The 21,729-nt window shown below is 39.3% G+C and overlaps 1 protein-coding gene across 5 annotated transcripts in view; it reads left to right on the top strand.

Annotated features, from left to right (window-relative positions):
- Nucleotides 1-21,729, top strand: part of ENOX1 (ecto-NOX disulfide-thiol exchanger 1) — a 511,925-nt gene that overhangs the window by 97,423 nt on the left and 392,773 nt on the right. For all 5 annotated transcript variants that reach the window (XM_076009424.1, XM_076009420.1, XM_076009423.1 and 2 more), the window contains exon 2: nt 7,617-7,685. The gene's annotated coding sequence lies outside the window, so the exon portion shown is untranslated. The remainder of the gene's footprint in view (nt 1-7,616; nt 7,686-21,729) is intronic.

Below are 21,729 nucleotides of genomic sequence, written 5' to 3'. Positions count from 1 at the left end.
AAGGGCAGCAACACTCTTACTGCGTCTGTGAACGTGTGCTCTCATGCGGAGGACAGTGCTCCCAGGGTTCCCTTCGTGTTCTGGTTGACACACAGGGGTGTGGTGATGCATGGGTGGATCTCATGAAAGGAAGTCTGGCTCCATGTTTCAGTTCTGCTGGTAACTTGCTATGTGACCTTTGGTAAGACTCATCACCTCATCTTCCCTCAGCATCCTTAGTGAGGGATAAGTTAATGGGGACAACAAAAATACCCACCACTACCCTGCCTCTCTGTTCCTCAAAAGACTGCAAAAATACTTAAAATTTGCTTTGAATTATAAAAACAATGTATTAAAAAGTATATGTATTTGTATATATGCATACATGTATATATGTGTATACACACAGTTGCTGTTCACTCTGAGGCAGAGATAGAGCAAACTGAACTTGATTTCTGCTGGTGGACTCAAACACTCCCACCACTTCTATAGGTATGTAGCATGCTACATGGCACCTTGTGTGGTCTTCCCCATCTCAGTGTGTGGTGTCTCCTCCCATTCAGAAATTGTCTTTGATTCCTCCTCCTCTTTCATTTTCTATATCCAATCTGTCCATCACCAATCCTGCCATCTCCTCTTTCAAAACATACTTTAAATCCATACACTTCTGCTACTCTTTTGCTCTCACCCTTGTCCCGACCCTCTGTTGATTGCCTTTCTATAATCCATTTTCCATGTTGCCAGGGTGACCTTTCAAAAATGCAAAACACATTATGACAGGCCCTGCTTAAAACTACTAAGTGGGCTTACCCCAGCTCTGGTCTATGGCTACCTTATTCACTGTACTCTAGCCAAGGTGGAATCTTTAGTTCTTCAAGTCACCATACTCTTTCTTGCCTTAAGTTTTTTTAAAATAGACTGTATTTTTTAAGAGCAGTTTTAGGTTCACAGCAAAATTTAGTGGAAAGTATAGAGAGTTCTCATATACCCCTTACCCCCTCACATGCATAACCTCACCCATTATCAACATCCCCCACCAGAGTGGGACATTTGTTACAATTGATGAAGCTACCTTCACACGTCATGATCACCCAGAGCTCATAGTTACATTAGGGTTTGCTTCTGGTGGTGTACTTTCTGTAGGTTTGGACAAATGTACAAATGACATGTATTCACCACTGTAGTATCATGCAGAATAGTTTCACTGCCCTAAAAATCCCCTGTGCTCTCCCTGTTCATCCCTTTCTCCCCCCCTCTCTGGCAGCCACTGATCTTTTTACTGTCTCCATAATTTGGGCTTTTCCCAAGTATCATATTTGGAATTGTACAGTATCTAGCCTTTTAGGATTTGTTTTTTTCACTTAGTAATATGCATTTAAGTTTCTTCCATGTCTTTTTATGACCTTAAGGATTTTGCTGTGGCTTTTTGCTCTGCTTCACTTTAAATTTCCACCCTATTTAACTAGGCTCTATTATCACATCGCCCTGTTGTATTTTCTTTATAGCATTTAATTGCCCTCTGTCATTTTCTTTTTGTGTTAACTGCCTGTTTCTCTCACTGGAATTTAAGCTCAGTTAGAGTGGGGGTCATGCCTGTCTTATTCCGGCCTATATCCCCATACCTGGAATAGTTCCTGCTGTATAGTATGTGCTCAGTAAATGTTTGACGAGCTAAATATATGCATAACTTACATATTAATTCTCTTTAGCTTTTCTCTTCTGCTTGGTCTTAAGGTGACAAACTCTTTCATTCATACTGCTCCAGGTTTTATTCAGAGGAAGAGGCAGAAATTCATGTTAAGTCACCGAGTCTGGGAATCATTCCTTGTTCACCTTTGGCTTTTGGAGCTCTGTTGGTTGTCTACTGAGTTTAATGGTCTCCAGGTGAGGGGCAGTTTGGTAGCCTTGGGTGGGAATCAGTCACATTGCAAGAGAGAACAGAGGCAGTAGAAAAATGATTAAGGGAAAATAGCAGAAAATATGATTTAACATTTATTGAGTCACACATTGTACTCAAAGCTGTGTATAACATAAAAAGCAAATTAGGAGACAAGTCAGATATAAAATGAGTGAGCACACACGAGCACACAATACTGCAAGAGAAAGGTATTTCTTCAGATGCTTTCTTTCATTTACCAAACTGTAGTCTTATCAAAAAATATAGGCTACTTCAGAGGAGAAATAGTGCAGCTAGTATTGTGGCCCAGTTATGCCCTGTGGGGCACTGAGAGACCTACAATTTCAATACTAGTTTTTAAAGAAACTTTCTCTAAGGCTAGCACACTTTCTAGGGAGGCCAAACCAAGTGAAGCTGAGTTAATGTTCTCATTAAAATGTTAAAGAGGCTTTATTCATGAACGACTGACGCTGTAATTGCTTTATCCTTGTAAACTATGAAAATATGTGGGATCTCTTACGGAGGCATTCATCCAGTCCCTCTGTCAGGGGAAGCTCTGTTTAGTGGAGGGCTTGGCTGGAACTAGGGACTGGGAAGTAGATCCTCTGGATCCCATTTTTCAGGGTGTGGTAGAAGTGGTGGTCAGGGGTACTCCTTCAGCCTGTTTTCATTCTGCAGATCTTGTTTTGTAAGCACGATTTGACTATTTGATCTTGAGTTCTAATTTGGAAGTCATATGAGAAATGAACATATATGTACACAAATGCAAACAAATGTTATGGAAGGAAGCAGGTGGTGGTTGTAGTTTTATCCTTTCCATAAACCATAGCGTATTAAGATGAGAAGAAATAGATACTGAAGTGCCAGTGGAACTGAACAGGGAATCTATCTGGAAAGGGTATGGCTATGAAGTGCACAGGAGAAGGCACTCACAACTGGCTTTGGGAGGTAACAGACCCTCTCCCCCTTTTGCCATCCCTCAATGCTCCAGTGTGAAAACATAGCAGTGGCATTTTAGGTGGTGAATGCAGATGGCAAATACAACTATTTTTTTCTTCCTGGAAACAACTTATAATGATGTTTAGATAGCACTCCGAAATCATAGAGCTGTGGTTTTTATACAGCTAGGAAACTATATGCTGGAAACATCAAAAGAAAATTTAAGGAGAAAAAGGTTAAACATACTACCTTTTCCTAATTCTTCATTATTAGAAAACTGTGTTGAATAGTAACAATTCTAGGCTCCCTGATATGCAGCTGTAGTATTAATAGTAAAAGTAGGGATTGCTTTAAAATAGTGTGTGTTGGGGGGAATATCATATCCTCATTCGTTCTAGGTTTATGGCTGAGGCCCCTTAAAAAAGATAGATTAATAAGGGAAAAGCAATGAATGCATTTAATATAAATTTTACATGAGAAGGGAGCCTTCATAAGGAAATAAAGACCTGATGAAATGGTTAAACTTGTATATTTTTATGCTAGGTGATGAAAAGTAGATAGTCATGGAGAAACAGGATTGGATAAAGGGAGTATTATCTCTGGTAATAAAATAGAGGACATTTACCAAGACCTGTTCAAATGCTTGTTGGCATCTCTGTGTCTTTCCTTTTTGTGTAGGGAGAGCGCCTATCCTGTGAGGGTCTTATGATCTGCTTTAGGGGAAGGTCAGAAAATCTTCCTAAATTTTATGACCTGCTTCAGGGAGAAGTGTCAGGTAAGGTGAGGGAGAGCTTCCTGGTTCTGCTATTTTCTCAAATGACAAGATTCCATGTTTGGGGGTATCATATTCTAAACCTCATTAATAGTTACTTTTTCTTTTTTCACTGATGAGTTTTAGATACTTTACTTTTGTTTATATTTAAATTAAAATGCATACACTGTCAACATTTTTTTCTTCAAAGGGTCAAATCCCTTTCAGATGTGAGTATAGAGCATTTGCTAAAACTGACTCTAGTCTGAGGGGGCAGCAGAGTTGAAAGTTAATACAGGAGATTCTCTCTATATGATAGACTGGGTAGATTTCTGAAGAGTTCTTTCCTGGAGGGATAATGATACCAGTACAATGATGTTAATGTTAAAAAGAACCCCTCATAGTTTTCAAACATAAAGAAAGTGAATTCCATTTTTTGGAATGCTGTTGATATGTTACAAAATGTGTATTTTTTAATTGTTAAGAGATTCAGAGCAAAATATAACAAATTTTCACTGCTGGCTCTTCCACTAAACTCTTGGTTGATTGAAGTGGAGTGACTTGCAGTCTCTGTTTTTGCTAACGTAGTCTTTGAATTCAGAGGTGAATCCAGAGAGATGGGGGTTCTCAGGGTTCTATCCAGACACAACTCAACTTTGTCATGTCTTCTCTTCACCTTAGAATTCCAGTTCCTTTCCTGATCTGTAGAGTGAATCCATTCTGGAGGTTTCCTTTTGGCTTGCCTAGGAAATCTCAGTGGGTTGTGATTAGGTCCTCACTTCCCAGTATGACTCAGAAACCTCTGAAGAAATGTAATGGTGTGATGAGACCTTCAGTAATAAATGGGGTGTGTACACAGTATTGTGAGAACAGAGGGTTTGACTCATTTATCGTAGGCTTCAGTATTTTTTGAGAACTCTTGTCTGCTTGCTACTTTTTCCATTTTCTCACTTGCTATTACAATGCTAGTTGTCACACGTGACAGCTCAGTGTCCCTGCCCAAAGCAACCCCTCTTTCTGTTCTAGTTCTCAGAGGCAAGTTACATCTGAGACCTTATGTTGACCTTATGATTAGATGGCAAAGCCAAAAACCTAGGAGAAATTTTCAAAGTGCATCAGTGTGTAGTAGTGTTTTCCTCCAAATATTTAATTCTGTTATGTCTTAAGGCTTATATTGGTCAGTTGATTGATTAATTAACTTATTCATTCATCATGTATTTTGGGAACATATACTACATGCCAGGAACATGAATTAATACTTTATCTAGGGACTGGGATAACAAGGTGGGCAAATCAGATCTGTCTACAAAGTTTTGCTAATAATTCACAGATTAAGTATAAAAGAAAATTAAATTGCTTTTCTGCAATAAAAAGACTATGTGTGAGATTGCCATATCACAGCCTATGCTGTAGAGTTCTCCATAAGTGCATTTCACGTGGGAAGTGATACCAGACATTTTATATATTACAATAATCTTCATATATTTATTAAGCTGTAACTTGTAAGGCTTCCTGATGGGGCATTAAATGAGGCCTTTTGTGGGCTGCACTGTGTCATTGTCAAGAAGCCCTCTGTTAACTCCTGCCTTGTCATTCATCTGGCTTGTACTGGTAATGAAACATGTTTCAGTCATTCCAGGAGGGTTTTGAGGATCTGTGCAGAGAAGGACAAGACTAACAAAAGGATTGATTTCATGGTGGGTTGGAAGGAATGCGCTTAGGGAAAACTAGGGATAGAATGAAACCCTTCGCCTAGTATATTTAACATCTTTATACCCTTTCTGCACAGCAGCTGAATAGAGTTGTTGTACATTTTAGGAAATGCTAGGTTACTGCATTTTACAAAATTTTTCTTTTTTCTCTCAACTGGTGACCTGCCAGCAGGTTAGTGCAACAGTCCAGGAGTCCAACAATTTCCCTATTGTTTCTAAGCTGTATGCTTGGGCGGACTGGCTATCAACTGTTAACAGAGATTCTACTCTAGGAAGGGAAAGAGACCATAGAAGAGAAAAATAAAAATGTGGGGATATTAGTGAAGAAAAGGAAAAAGATCAGGGAGAAAAGGGCAGGAAGATGTTTGCTTGTCCTTCCTTCTCTTCCTTACCTCCTCCTCCTCACAAATGGAAGGCGTGAAAACGCAGGCAGATTGAAAGGGGAAAGAAGAGAGTTGAAACAGAGATAGGTGGGCACTTGGAGGTAGTAAAAGAGAAGGAAAATGAGTCAAAGAAATCACAAGAGTAAAGGGAAGGAGACAGGATAAGCACTATTCCAATGCAGGATGAAGAGATAGGCACAAAGTAGGGAGTGCACACTTTGGTCACACTGAGAGCCTTCAATTGCTCTCAGCGGGCATCTGCCAAATAGCCAGTGTCCCTTGCCGAAGACACTTTCCTGACTTTTGTATTAACTTTAATGCGATTCTCTTTATGGTCCCTGTATTGCGGCTTGCACTTTCATTGACACTCTGTGTGATCAAATAGCAAATGTGGAGGCACAGTTCTGTTATCCCTGCCCCCTTGGAGTTTGCAGCAGACTTCTGAGTCAATGCTTTTGTGTTTGATGTTTGCCAATCCTCCTTGTCTACAGGTAGGGGAGTTGAAAGGGAAAAGAAACGTTCCTAAGGGCTGTCACGTTTATAGCTCATGCATACAAATATTCAAAGTAGCTGAAAAAAACTTTATAAAATCACAGTCCAATACTCTTTTGAAATATGATGACTCTTTCATTGCTGGTCTGGTTACGTGCCCTAACCTGACACCACACTTGCTGTACCTCTAGACACGCCGCTGCTTTAAAGATCTTTCCTCATCTTTTTTCAAGACTCAGCTAAGGAAGCCTTCCCAATATCCCAGATCTGGGTCAGGTGCTTTCTAATGGGCACCAGTACCTTTCCCTAACTCTGGCTTCCTGGGCTGACCTTTCCGTGTTAGAGCTGCCATGCCACGTGGCGGTTTCTGTCCTTCCACTTTGGGATCTTTGCACAATATTGGTTATTATTGAGTGCCCGGTTATGGAAGGAATAATGTGTCTTATCAATATCTATTATGCTGATCCTTTGAGTATAAAATAAATCTTCTAGAATTGGCTATGCTTTTACATGTCTGTTTACAGTTAGCCTACATGTTCTATAAAGAAAAGGGATTTAGCCAGCTATAAGAAGTTTCTAGAGAGTTTAGTAGGATTTTTGTCCCCAGATTCATACAACTGTAATCAAGGAATTGTGATTCTGTTAAGTTCTAAATACCAGAGGATGGTCTTGAAGTTTGGGGCAAACTGTTTCTTATGATCCTAGTAATCACGGACTTGATGTAATAAGACACTTTAAAACCATGCTTCTCAGACCTCAGGGTGCCCATGAGGATCTTGCTAAAATGCAGATACTGTTGCAGTAGGTCTCAGGTGGGTTCTCAGAGTCTGTACTTGAAGCTCCCTGGTAAGGCTGATATTGCTGTATATGGACCACGCTTTGAGTAACAGGGCTTTAAAATACTTTCTAGAAAATAAAGTAGGGATTTATTCTATGAAAATATGTATGTACACATTATAATTTGCAGACAACAAATTTTCTGAGAGAAAATTTCTAAGTATCTCTTATTTCAACTTGGAGATTTGCAAGAATTTTCCACACTTAAAAATTGTATATCTGATACTAGTCAGCTCCCCAAACTTCTTTTGGATGATACTGTAGGTTGTACCACCCTTAATTAATATACAGCTTTCTTAGATTTAGAAGGCTATGGCCCTAGCACTGGCCCTGGTATAGCTACTTTAACAACAAAGACTAATTGTAATATTCTTCAGAAGCAGAAATATTCTTTGGAAGATGGACAGTTCAAAAGGTGCGTTTATGATAAGACCTTCACATTTATTGTTACCAAGTTAGCACGATGCAGAGACCTTCTCTAAGGGTATTCAGTTGGAATGGCTGGAAATGGAAAGGGCAATGCTCAGCTCTGCAAGCAGAACCTTGCATCTGCTTACACATGTTCCATCAGCTCTCTGAAATTGATGTTTGAAGTTTTCCCTAACAAGATGGCCTTTATTTTACAGGTCCTTTGCAGCCAGCTTGATATCATATTTATAACACGTGGAGGAGGCGAGAGAGTTCACCTTGCTCAGGTAAAGGGATGGTGTGCATTGCACAGGGATAACAGCAGATTGGTTGTCACTGTATGGGAAGGGGTTTAGCTTAATTATACTATTGACATCATTCTCTTATGTGTGTCTTGCTCAGCTGTGCTGGGGTTCAGAGGGCCTGTGGTAAAAGATCTCAGTGAACTAACGTGCACTTGGGGAGTACCTGCAAAGGTCAACAGGGCCTCTGACAACTCAGTAGGACAACCAGATTATTACAACCAGTTTAATAACTGTAAAAAACCAGTCTAAACTGGCAACTTGAAATCTCTTCCCAACATCTACAAAGTTTACATAGAGTTATTGCTATTATTCCGCTTTATTACCTTGTCAGAAGGCTTTTACCTTTTCAACATTTATGTAAATATGTGACTACTGAAGATTTCCAATAAAAGTTTCATCTCTGTCCCCTTATATGAAGTTATCCTACTAAATTCCTTTTGCATTTTCTTTTTAAATAAAAGAAACTTTTATCAAACCCACAACTTTGATTTGCCTAAATAGGTTACCAAGATTAATTTTCCATTAACCTTTATTGCTTCTGTTCTAATCATCTTTTTAGAGGATTAAACAGTTCCCATTAGGTTGGCTTAAGAGTATGAACCTTCTTTTTCTTTGGTGGACTTATTTATTTATTTATTTTTTACTTTTTTTTTAGAGATGGGGTCTCACTATGCTGCCCAGGCTAGTCACAACTCCCGAGCTCAAAGGATCATCCTGCCTCAGCCTCCCATATACCTGGGACCACAGGCACGCGCCACCACACTGGCCCTTCGTTGGTCTTTATAGAACTGTTGTGAATGGTGGTAATCTATATATAGTCCAGTGACTGAACCTGGCCCCATTAGCTTAGCCAAAGCCTCTGTAGGTAGACCCATACTAGGAGTTCTATTAACCATGGCAATTTTGTTATTGGGCATATTTATTTTGTCATCCAGTCTGTATTACTTTCCTCTGACTACCTTAACAAAATGCCACAGACTGGCTGGCTTAAAACAGAAATTTACTGTCTCACAGTTCTGGAGGCCAGAAGTCTAACTAAGGTATCATCATATCAGTGGGGTTGGTTCCTTCTGAGGAACATGAGGGATAATCTGTTCCATGCCTTTCCCCTGCCTTCTGGCAGCTTCAGGCACTCCTTGACTTATATATGGCATTCTCCCTGTGTCGTTAACATTGCTTACTTTTATGCATGTCTTTTTCTCTGTCCAAATTTCCCTTTCTTAAGGACACCAGTCATATTGGATTAGGGCTTATCCTAATGACTTCATCTTAACCTGATAATCTCCAAAAACCATATTTCCAAATAAAGTTACATTCACATGTACAGGGGTTAAGACTTCAACATCATCTTGGGATACACAGTTCAACCCAGAATGCTAGCTAAGGGAAGGGTACAGGTGTCCCTTATAATATTATGCTTTACATTATTGCACTTCAAAGATACTATGTTTTTTACAAATTGAAGGTTTATGACAACCTTGCATCGAGCAAGTCCATCAGTCCCATTTTCCAATAGCATGTGCTCACTCTGTGTCTCTGTTACAGTGTTTGTTTTTTTAATAAAGGATTTTTAAATTAAGGTATGTACATTGTTTTAGGACATAATGCTAGTGCATACTTAATAGACTATAGTATAGTGTACATATAACTTTCATTTTTGTGAAAGTTACCAAAAAATTTGTGTGACTTGCTTTAATATGATATTTGCTTTATTGCAATGGTCTGGAACTGAACCTGAAATATTTCTGGGGTATACCCATACTTAATTCCTCTAAGTATCCACTAAAAACTCTAGCACCATGCCTGCAGCTTAATATGTGTTGAATGAGTGAATGACAAAGACCATAATGGCCATGGTCAAGTTTAATTTGAAAAAGCAAAGCGTAGGGACCAGAGGTGGGCATGTATAACGCTGGCCCTTGTCCTCAGTAAACTCTTTCCGGATAGTCCAAGTTAAACAACATCATAAATGGGGTAAGAGTTTTCCTTGAAAAGTAATTGCAAGTGGGATTTTTTAAAAATATAACTCTCTGTGTGGAGCCTGTCCAGCCGTCTCTGCTGGCATCGCAGGCTCAACTGCCAATTTACATGCCGGCTCTATCAGTACATCAAGATATCTTTCCAGCTAATTCAATACCATTTAAATCATACTTAGCCAGGCTATTCTTTCTTTCCAGCTGCATCGCTTTGCACTTATTAAATTTAACGTTCTGTTCCCTGTCTTTAATCTCTAAATGCTATCCTGAAATAGATCTGCCCTAATCGCGTCTTCTCCCTTCTTTTATGCTTCTTTAGCTCAACATTATTAGAAGTTATCTGTTGAGTGTTCAGATGTGGATGTTGATAAAATATTAGGATACTGGTCTCAAGGTAGTACTTAAGTGATCTGCTCTTTAGAGATGCTTATTTGGGAAACCCTTATTTCCTGTTGAGGTAGTGCTTTCTGGCCACCTCTACTTTGACTTCCAGGAAAGGATTACCTTTTTAATAGCAAAAGGAGGCCTCCTGCTGAGAGGACTCAAGGACCAGGGGCAGATCTCCTCCTGAGAGTGAGGTAGGTCTCTTCCTGAGCCTTGTGAATTCATTAAGCCCTTGGGTTAGAGCTGTGAGGAGCTGCTAGAAGTAGGCAGGCTAATGTCTAGATCCTTCCCAGGCCTCAGGGAAGTCTGTGCTGCAGGCATATTGGACTCATTTACTTACAGGCCTTCCCAGCTCCCCTGGGAGCTTTTGTGTTCCTGGGGGTGGGGCTGCAGGCTGTCCCATGGCCAAGTGATAGCATCGGCTTAGACAGCACTGGATTTATAGGATGATGACAGGCAGTAGAAAATGAAAATGAAAATACAAATTCATTTTAGCATTTTTCACACCGACATTAGTCCTAAGAAAATTGGTAAATCAAACAGCAAATATTTATGGCATGTGTGATGCGTGCAGGCACAGTTCTGCCCAATGCCGCGTGTAGATGTATAACTTTATCCTGTGTCTCCGCTGCTTACTTTTCTTCTCTGTTTTATTCAAGAGCTTGCTACCCTTGATTAGGGGCCTTCTATAACTTTTCACGTGAACTCTCCTTGGCTGGTTTGTGAGGATGTCTATAGGGCCTCATTAAAGTTGAAACAGTTAATTTATTTTGGCCAAACAATGATCAAATCTGAGTGATGGTGGGATAGCCCTCTCTCTACCGCAGGTAGAGCCCAGCGAGCAATTACATTCTGGTAATTAAACTGTCCAGAAATAGCTGGCGAAGTATTCTACCGTGCGCGTTACCACGGTTATAGCATTCTAATAAGTCTTATTTTAATAACTAAGTTATTTTGTGTGTATCTAATGCCTTTCTATTTTTAAAGAGACAAAAACCCAGAAATAAAACCTCAAGCACCTTGAACACTAACAGAGTTTATTGTTGTTGCTTTGCCTTTTCTCTTTTTCCATTTTGTGTTTTCCAATTTCACTGATCTTATGTTTCTGAAAACTCAGGTGTAAGACTCTTGTGGAGTTGGTAATTTATCCATTGTTAAACTCTGATTTTAAAAAGAGAGGGATGAAGGAAATGATTTTTATGACATTTTAGTTAATAACCTAATAGTTTTATTTAGATCTCTGAAATTCGATTATGTTTATGATAATATGGAAAGTATTTTAACTAAACAAATTATACTTTGGATCAAGATTCTATCAGACTTTCTCAGGAAATTTTTTCACACGAATAAGTTGAAATAGGAATCTTAGTGTCTGCTTTTCCTGGGTTCTTTTGTCTCTTTCTCTCTCTCTCTGATTCTTCCTTCTTTGTTTCATTTAAATCCGCGAGTTTATGTTAACTGCTTATGAGCTGATAATGTAAAAGTTATGAAGAAGAGCAGTGGCTTCTGACAGGGAACTCAGAAGCTTGACATTTTGCTCCATCTGTTCCCTCCTCTATATTTAGTTATCACTAAGCTCGTCAGATTTCCGTAATTCTTTCATATTTTTGCTCACCTTTTCCTTTTCATGTGTGACTGCCCTTTTCAGGATTTTCTTTTTGTTTGTTTGTTCATACGACCATTCAGTTTGTTCATTCATTTGTTCATTCATTCATACGTTCTTGTATTGCCCTTTGGACATGTGCCAAAGATTGTTCTGGGAGAAACATCTAGTATATTATAATTTAGGTGGGAGGTGGTCATGTAAAAAGCATTGCTATGATGGAGCTATAGATTAAATGTACCTTTCGTATAGGAAACAGCAACTAAATGGGCTTGGAGGAGTTAGGAAATGCTTTATAGAAAAGATTACATTTCAAGGGAGATTGGAAGGAATAGAAAATTGCTAGGCGGATCAGAGCATTCCAAAGGAGACAGAGGGTGGGTTGGCAGAGAGATGTAAGGGGCAGGTGTGAGGGGCAGGGCATGTTTGGAGCATCAAGTGGGAAGAGGGGTGTGAGACTGGAGGAGGTTCTACAGGAAGACAGAGATCAGTCTTGGCGATCTCTGACATGTTGCTGAGGCTTCCTTTCCATCTCAGGTCTACAGATTGCAGTTGCTTTCAGTTCATCCTGCTCCATGCGAGCAGCATGTGTTACAAAGTGCTTATATCCTGACAAACCCCTCCCCTGTGACCCTGGCTCTGTTCTAACTGCTTGCAGGGGGAATTCAGGCCTTTTCTCTGTTTTATTTACTCTCTTAAATCATTTGCTCAGCTAAATTTTCTGACTTTGCTTCTCATACACACCTTGTTACTTTCCTCTCTTAGCTGCCATTTTCAAAATCCTGCCATCCTTCAAGATCTCACTGAAATTCATAACTTTAGGAAAACTTTTCTCTACTCATGAGTGATTTTTAGCCTTTGTGAATCCCAGGGGAATTTTCAGCAGATTTCTCATATCACAATTTTTACCTGCTCTTTGTATCACATGTTATTTTTGTGATATTCTCAGAAGGACTACCTACATGTTCAGGGGAAGGGCTACATACCTTAGTATCCTCCTTGTGCCAAAAGTAAAGCTTCTTCCATGTAGTAGACACTGCATTGATGTTTGTGAAAAGAATGGAGGGAAACAGGGTGCCTTTAATTTGGAAGGCTGTTACAGAGGTGGAACTGAGGGATTGATTAATTGTCATGTGGAAGAGGCAGTAGTCCAGATGAAACACTTGCAGGGCAGAATAATGGTCAGTGAAGGTGGAAGGATTACATTAAACAAAAGGAAGAAATATGTACAGAAAAGAGATCCCATTTCAAAATCAGTTAAACTACCCTGAGGTTTGCACATGGGAAGAAGACACCTAGGAAGCCATTCAGCATATGTGATTGTCTTTGACAGTGAGTGACAAATGGCATAGCAGGTAAAAGCACCTATATTGCATTACAAAGCTCTGCATTATTATATAAAGTGGCCTCTGGAAAACTTGATTCAATTTCAGACTTCTCAGTTACAGATCTGGAGACAATCAGAAATTCAGAAATATATTTATGAAACTCTGTTGCCACTGAGCACAAAAGACCATAATCCTATTAGTTGTGGTTTTGAAAGGGGTAAACATGAACAACTGAAAAGAGTTATTGATTAAAGAAGTAATATGAACAGGAATAATGGAATTAAAGTAATTGAGGCAATATTGGGCCTAATGGACCTTGTTCTCTTAATGCCTTTCTTCTGCTTTTGTATTGAGTTGGCCCTAAAGTCGATTGGGCCATGTGCACAGAAAAAGGAGGACATGATGGAAGAATTAGTATTGCTTTTTATAAAAAAAAATCAATCTGTTGTTCTTACAGAAGAACATCAATCAGTCTGTGAAATCAATTAACTGGAATTTTTTACATTTGGCTCCTAAGATAATGAGACAAATGATGAGAAAAGGCTGTATGCCTTACTCATAGTAGATACTCAGTAAATGTTTCTTGAATTTGAAACCAAAGGATATCATGGATTTAGTTTAAAAACTACTTCAGTGTAAGTCCTTTTATCAGTATTCATTGAGTCCCATTCCTTTTACTTGACTGTCTATATCTATAGTACTGTGAATGCAGATTACTCAATTTCATTGATTCTTGCTCTAAAGTGAGTTCTCTCACAGTTTTACTGCCAGGGATTCCAGCTTCATGTGACCTTGAGGCTCTGGATTATATAGTGTCTTAACTGTTTTCTGTGACCAAACTTTCTGCCCTACACAGCATTGACAGATTATATATTTTGAAATATCACTTTGATGACATTACACCCTACTCAGAAAATGTCAGTGTCTCTTCTTTGTCTGCAAAGTTATAGGCTCATTGTACTTTAGAGCCCTTTCCCCACTAATGGCTTTTGTGTTCAGACTTTTGTTGGTGTCCATACTTTATCTCCATCAGTGTGCCCTGCCCAGACCTGATGGGGAAGACAGATTTGTCTCTTCACTCTGCCATCCTGTTTTTGAATAATGCACAATCTTCTGCTTGGAATTCTTTTTCTCATACCTATATCTATCCAATTAAAGTCAGTTATGCTTTAGACGAAAGTTACAGTCTTTAAAACTGCATTATCAAGCACTTCTCATCACAGCATTATTGCTGCCCAATTTGTCAAGCCATTTCTAACTGACTTGGGAAGCCTGCTGTTCTCTACCAAGAAAATCTTCATTTACATTCAATAGTTTGTTTTTTGGAGAAGAGAGGCAAGTGGACTGACTAGAAGCAGCCCATACACGCCTCTTAAGGAGAAGATTGGAAGTTGCAGGTGGATACCTACCTATGGATTGGCATTCTGGGAAAGAGGATTGTGAATCATTGGAGAAGTGATGGGGGACACTCAGAGTGAAGGAGAAGGGGTGACAGGGTGATCCACTCAGCAAGATCAGAAGATACCTGGGGGAGGCATCCACATGTGGGGAAGGATGGGAGGAAAGAACCCTTGGGCACCAGGCTACCCCTGCGGACACTGCCACCAGAGCTGTGAGGGGGCCCCACATCCACTTCAGACCTCTGGCCTGATCAGAGAGCTGCTTGTAGTCTGTGCAGCAACACTGAACCAGAGAGTGGGCACAGCAGGGACCTGGTGGCTTCCATTTCCGGGTACTGCGACAGATGCCATTCTGAGCTCTCAGGTCCACAGCTCCAGGTCTACACAGGCTCAGCTTCACTACAGCTACCTCCACATTACCCCAGCCTTCCGGAGAGAGAGCAGGGAGAGTGAACACTCTTGCACATCCCGTGATGAGGAGCCAAGCACTCCGCCCCCCATGGAGGATCTGAACAGATCAGGTGCCACAGACACCACCTGATAAGCCCTGCAGTGGCTGCCTCCATGAGACCTGGGCAGAGGAAGGCCTGAGATCCCCAGCATCTCGACCTCACATCCTCAGCCCTGTGATCCCCAAGCTACCACTCAGCCCTGTGGCTCTGTACCTGTGGTTCTTGCACTGTTGCCCATTCCTGAGGCTCTAGCACCATTGCCTGGTCACATGGTTCCACCTCCAAGGTTTAGGTTCCCAGAATCCCCTGTTGCCATCAGGCTTCACAGCCCCAGCACCAAGGCTCTCCCACTGTCCCTGGGCCCTGTGGTTATGCCCTAAGGCTGCAGTATCACTGCCTGTGACCCTGGCTCTGGCTCTGAGACTACCTCGTTGCCATGGGGCCCACAGCCCCACCTCCAAGGCTGAGCACGGCAGTCAGGACCCACAGCCCCAGTTCTGAGGCTACCCTGCTGATGTTGGGCCCTGTAGCTCCTGCCCAAAGGTCTGGTGCCATATCCAAGACCTGCAGTCTCACCCCTGAGGCTCCAGTGCTGCTGCCGGGCCCTATAGCTTCACCCCCATGGCTCCCACCAGTTGCCTAATGGGAACTTCCCCCACAGTCCAACACACCGCCAGTGACCCACAGCTTTGAACCACTATTGTATCTGGATCCGGTTAGAGCAGAAACCTCAAGCTCCAACACCCACAGCTGTGCCTAGATAGCCTTGCACACCAACAGGGAGACCAAGGTAGAGCAGTCTTCTGCAATGCCAACTTCATGGAGAGTGACTTGCCCAGACTTCAACCTGAGCTTCCACCAGCAGCATGGGGAACCACTTACTACTCTGCACAAAGATCATTTAGCACAGGGTTGGACTGTGACTATCACAGGGGAACAAGACAACACAGATTAGCTGTATCACAGTCTCTCAATGCATCTGCCCCTCCCCTGCTAGGTCAGTCTTCCAGACTAGGTCCCAAAAGCACCATCTACGGACCTCTCCTTGTTCTCACTAAGTAGATGAGTTCCCAGCAAAGGAGAACAGTTGTGCTGCAAATCTGTCCGTCCTGAGCTGAGAGAAGGAGTTTCAGATGAGAAGAAACCAGCAAAAAAACTCTAACAATATGAATAAAAAAGCTAGTTCAGTACCCTAAAGGGATCAAAATGGATCTATAGCAGTGGACTCCAATGGAGAGGAAATTGTCAAAATGTCAGAAATGGAATTTAGAATATGGATGGCAAATGAGATAAACAGGATTGAGAGAGAGCTGAAAACCAACACAAGCCAAAAAAATGTTTCAGGATGTCAATTAAAAAAATGAAAAAGTCACTAAAGGGCTGAACAACAAATAAAAGATGTAATATAACTTAAAGAAATGAAAAAGTCATTTAGAGAATTTCAAAATACAACAGAAAGCTTCAGCAACAGATTAGATTTCAGAGCTTTAATACAAAGCTCTTGAATGAACCAAATCAGTCAAAGATGTAGAAAAAAGAATAAAGAAGAATGAATAGTCACTCAGAGAAACATGAGACTACTGAAGTGAACCAATATATGAATTATAGGTATTTGAGAGTAAGGAAGAAAAAGCAAATGACATGAAAAACTTATTTAAGGGAATTATTGAGGAAAATTTCTCTGGTATCATCAGAAATTCAGATATCCAGATATAAGGTGATCATTAAATACTATGAAGATTCATGGCAAATGGGACTTTGCCAAGACACTCAGTCATCAACTTGGCCAAAGTCAAAAACAAGGAAAATATTCTATAAATAGGAAGATGAGAGCAACAACTAACATACAAAGAAAAACCCATTAGGCTAACAGCAGACTTTCAGTGGAGACTTTATAAGCCAAAAGGGATTGGGGCCCCATTTTTAGTCTTCTTAAATAGAACAACTGCCAACCAAAAATTTTGTATCCTGCAAAACTATGTTTCATAAATGATGCATAAGTAAGGACTTTTCCAGACAAGCAAACACTAAAGGAATTTATCACTATTAGACCTACCCTACAGGAAATACTCAGAACTACATCATACATGGAACAACACAAGTGATACCCACCAGTGTAAAAGCATCCAAATGTTAAAGCTCACAGCTCTTATAAATCAGTACTATGTGAGGGAAAACAAAACAACAAGGTATCATTCAGCATGATGAACAGAACAGTATCCCATAAATCAGTACTAACACTGAGTGTGAATGGTCTTAATGCCCCATTTAAAAGCCATAGACTGGCTTAATGGATGAAAAAAACCCTCCATGTATATCCTGTCTCCAAGAAACACATCTAATTGCAAGGACTCATACAAACTCTAGGTAAAGGGATGGAAAAAAATATTCCATGCAAATGGAAACCAAAAGTAAGCAGGTATACCCATTCTCATATCAGATGAAATAGACTTTAAATCAACAATTGTAAAAAAAAAAGACAATGATGGTCATTATATAATTGCAAAAGGAACAATTCAACAAGAAGACATAACAATTTTAAATATATATGCACCTAACTCAGGAGCTTCCAGATTCATAAAGCAAATTCTACCAGAACTAAGCAAAGAAATGAACAGTAGCATAATAATTGCCAGGGACTTCAAATAATAAATAATAATAATAAATACCCCGCTGAAAGAGCTGGACAGATCATTGAAGGAGAAATTCAATAAAGAAACATTGGACTTAGATGGGACTCTAGATCAAATGGTCTCAACAGACATTTACAGAATATTATATCCAAAAACTACTGAATATATATTCTTCTTATCAGCACATGGAACATTCTCTAAGATTGACCATATCTTAGGCCACAAAACAAGTCTCAGCATATTCAAAAAAATTGAAATCATGCCAAGTATCTTCTCAGACCACAGTGAAATATTACTAGAAATCAATTCCAAGAGAAACACTCAAATATATCTATAAAGTCTACACTTTCATAATAAAAACCCTCAACAAACCAGGCATACAAGGAACATACCTCAGCATTATAAAGGCCAAATATGACAAACCCACAGCCAACATCCTACTGAATGGGGGAAAGTTTGAAAGCATTCCCTCTAAGAACTGGAATAAAACAGTGTGCCACTGTGACCATTTCTATTCAACATAGTACTACTAGCCAGATCAGTCAGCCAAGAGAAAGAAATAAAGGGTATATATTAATGAATTGGGAAAGAGGAGGTCAAACTATCACTTTTCACAAACAATATGATCTTGTGTCTGGCAAACCCTAAAGACTCCACCAAAAGACTCCTGGCTTTGACAAATTAAGCAAAGTCTCAGGTTAAAAATTAATGTATACAAATCAGTAGCATTTTTATATACTAATATCAGTCAAGCTGAGAGTCATATCAAGGACTCACATACTATTGTATTTACCGTAGCTACAAACAAAGAAAATTAAATACCTGGGAATATACTTAACAAAGGAGGTGAAAGATCTCTGTGAGGAGAACTACAAAACACTGATGAAAGTAATTATATATGACAAAACAAATCGAAAAGATCCTTTGCTCACTGATTGGTAGACTCAACATTGTTAAAATGTCCATTCTACCCCTAGTGGTTTACAGATTCAGTGCAATCCCCATCAAAATATCAATGGTATATTTCACAGATTTAGAAAAAATAATCCTAAGCTTCATTTGGAACCAAAAAGAGCCCTAATAGCCAAAACAGTCTTAGGCAAAAAGAACAATTCTGGAGGCATCTCCTTTCCTGACTTCAAATTATACAAAGCTATAGTAACCAAAACAGCATTGTATTGGTATAAGGGTAGACTCACAGACTGATGCAACAGAATAGAGAACCCAGAAATAAAGCCATATAGCTACAACTAATTGATCTTCAACATAGCAGAGAACAATGTACACTGGGGATAGGAAGCCATATGTAATAAAGGGTGCTGGTAAAACTGGATAGCCACATGCAGAATAATGAAACAGTAACCCTATCTCTCTCCATATACAAAAATTAATTCAAGATGGATAAAAGACTTAAATGTAAGGCATGAAACCATAAAGATTCTAGAAGAAAACATAGGAAAAACTCTTCTAGACATTAGCCTAGGCAAAGATTGTATGACTAAGACCCTAATGGCAAATACAGCAAAAACAAAAATAAGTAAATGGGATTTAATTAAATTAGGAAGCTTCTGCACAACAAAGGAGATAATCAAGAGAGTTAATAGACAACCTACAGAATGGGAGAAATTATTCACAAACTATATGTCTAATAAAGGTCTAATATCCACAATCTACAAAGAAGTCAAACAAATCAACAAGGAAAAAAAATAGACAATCTCATTATAAATTAGGCAAAAGACATGAACAGAAGTTTTTCAAAAGAAGATAGAGAAATGCCCAACAAACATGAAGAAATGCTCAACATCACTAATCAGGGAAATGCAAATTAAAACCACAGTGAAATACCACCTTACTCTTGTCAGAATAGCTATTATTAAAAAGTGAAGAAACAACAGATGCTGGTGTGGGTGCAGAGAGAGAGGGAGGAATGCTTATACACTGTTGGTGGGACTGCACATTATTATAACTTCTTTGATAAACAGTATGGATATGCCTCAAAGAAATAAAAGTATACCATTTGATCCAGCAATCCCACTACTGGGTATCTACTCAAAGGAAAAGAATTCATTTTATCAAAAAGACACCTATATTCAAATGTTTATTGCAGCACGATTCACAATTGCAAAGATGTGGAATCAACCTAAGTGCCCATAAATTCATGAGCGGATTAAGAAAGTATATGTGTGTGTGTACACACACACACTCACACACACACACCATGAAGTACTACTTAGCCATAGAAAGGCATGAATTAATGTATCTTCTGGCAACTCTAATGGAACTGGGGACCATTATCCTGAGCCAAATATCTCAGCAATGGAAAAACAAACACCACATATATTGTCTAATAATTGGGAGCTGAATGATGGGCACACACATGTACAAATAGATGTGAAGGACATTGGAAACGAAGAAGGGGAGATGCTGGGAGGGAGTGAGGGGTGTAAAAAACTTACTTGTTGGGGACAATGAACACTGTTCTGGTGATGAGCATGCTAAAAGCCCTGACTTAAGCCTTATAGAGGGTATCCATGTAACAAAAACATTTGTTCCTTTTTAATATTTTGAAATGTCATATGTCATTGGGGAATTGCAAGTTAAAACAATGAGATACCATTACACATTTTAATAGAATGTCCAAAATCAATATTGGTGGGAATGTGGAGCAACAGGAACTCTGATTCATTGCTGTTAAGAAGACAAAATAGTACAGCCACCTTGCAAAACAGTTTGGCAGTTTCTTATGAAACCAAATATACTCTTACCACATGATTCAGTAACTGTGCTCCTTGGTATTTATCCAAATGGGTTGAAAACTTAGGTCTACACAAAACCCTGTGGTTGAATGTTTATAGAAGCTTTATTCATAATTGTCAAAATTTGGAAGCAACCAAGATGTCCTTTAGTAAATAGATGGATAAATAAACTGTAGCACATCCGGATAATAGAATTCAGTGTATAAAAGATGGCTTATCAAGCCATGAAAGAACATAGAGGAACCGTAAATGCATATTATTGAATGAAAGAAGCCAATATGAAAAGGCTACATACTGTTGGATTCCAACTATATGACATTCTGGAAAAGGCAAAACCGTGGAGACAGTAAAAGGATCAGAGTTTCCCACGGTCTGGGGATTGGGAAGGGTTGAATAGATAGAATACAGGGGATTTTTAGGGCAGTGAAACGACTCTGTGTTGTACTGTAATGATGGCTACATTTTTGTAGGCAATGATGGCTATGTATTTGTCCAAACTCATAGGATGTATAACAGCAGCTGGGAACCCTAATGTAAGTTATGAACTTTGGGTGGGAATGATGTGTCTATGTAGGTTCATCAATTACAGTAAATGTACCCTCTGGTGGGAGATGTTGATAGTAGGGGGAGCTGTGTATATATGAGAACAGAGGGTATATGGGAAGTCTTAGATTTTCTGGGAACCTAAAAGGGTTCTAAAAAACTAAAAATCAATTTTTAAAAAAGTCAGCTGAAAAAAATAATGCTTCTCTTTCCCATACCCTACTCCAAACCTCTGGCAATAATAAATGGTTTTACAGTCTTAAAAAAACACAAAACAGGGCTGTGCATTATCAAAAATGGTGTTATAAAGATAATTATTTCAGTGAGATAAATGCTGTCAGGGACTAGAGTTGCAGGTATATCTTTACAACTGAGCATCACTGCAAAAATACATTTTACTGTATTGATTTTACAAGATTGTAGTGAACCAAACTGGTAATTTAAAAAATTATTTCAATGTCTTAATGATCCACTATGGGAGAAACAGAAAATAAAGACATTTAAAGGAGCTCTATTATAAGCAGAGAGCTTCTTATCTAATACCAGGAGCCGTAGTCTGCGTAAAATAAATCTTATTTCCCAATCAATTGATCACTTTATATCTAATATATACATTATGCAAACTCTGCAGATGCAATGTCTGTAGCACTTTTTTTTATTAAAAAAAACCCTGAGTTTAAGCCCTTTTCCCCTGCACTGGGTTTGCCTCTAACCATTCCACTCCCTTGCCTGGTAGTTTTTCCCTCTTAGTGCCCTTTTTTGGCTTAATTATCAATTCAAAGACCTCTTTAATAGTTAGCCTTTTTGAGAATTTTTAGGGACTGTTCTGAAGTAATAACATATTTATTTTTGTTTCCCCACCGTGCCCAACACATTGTTAGGACAATGAGATATACTAGCTTCTAAGAACATGCAGTTATTAAATTCAGTTTCATCTAAATCCCCAAATAG

The sequence above is a fragment of the Microcebus murinus genome, chromosome 13 (genome assembly GCF_040939455.1).
Source record: "Microcebus murinus isolate Inina chromosome 13, M.murinus_Inina_mat1.0, whole genome shotgun sequence".
NCBI lineage: Eukaryota > Metazoa > Chordata > Mammalia > Primates > Cheirogaleidae > Microcebus > Microcebus murinus.
The sequence above is the reverse complement of the archived record's forward strand: the minus strand, read 5'-3'. Positions and strand labels throughout refer to the sequence as shown.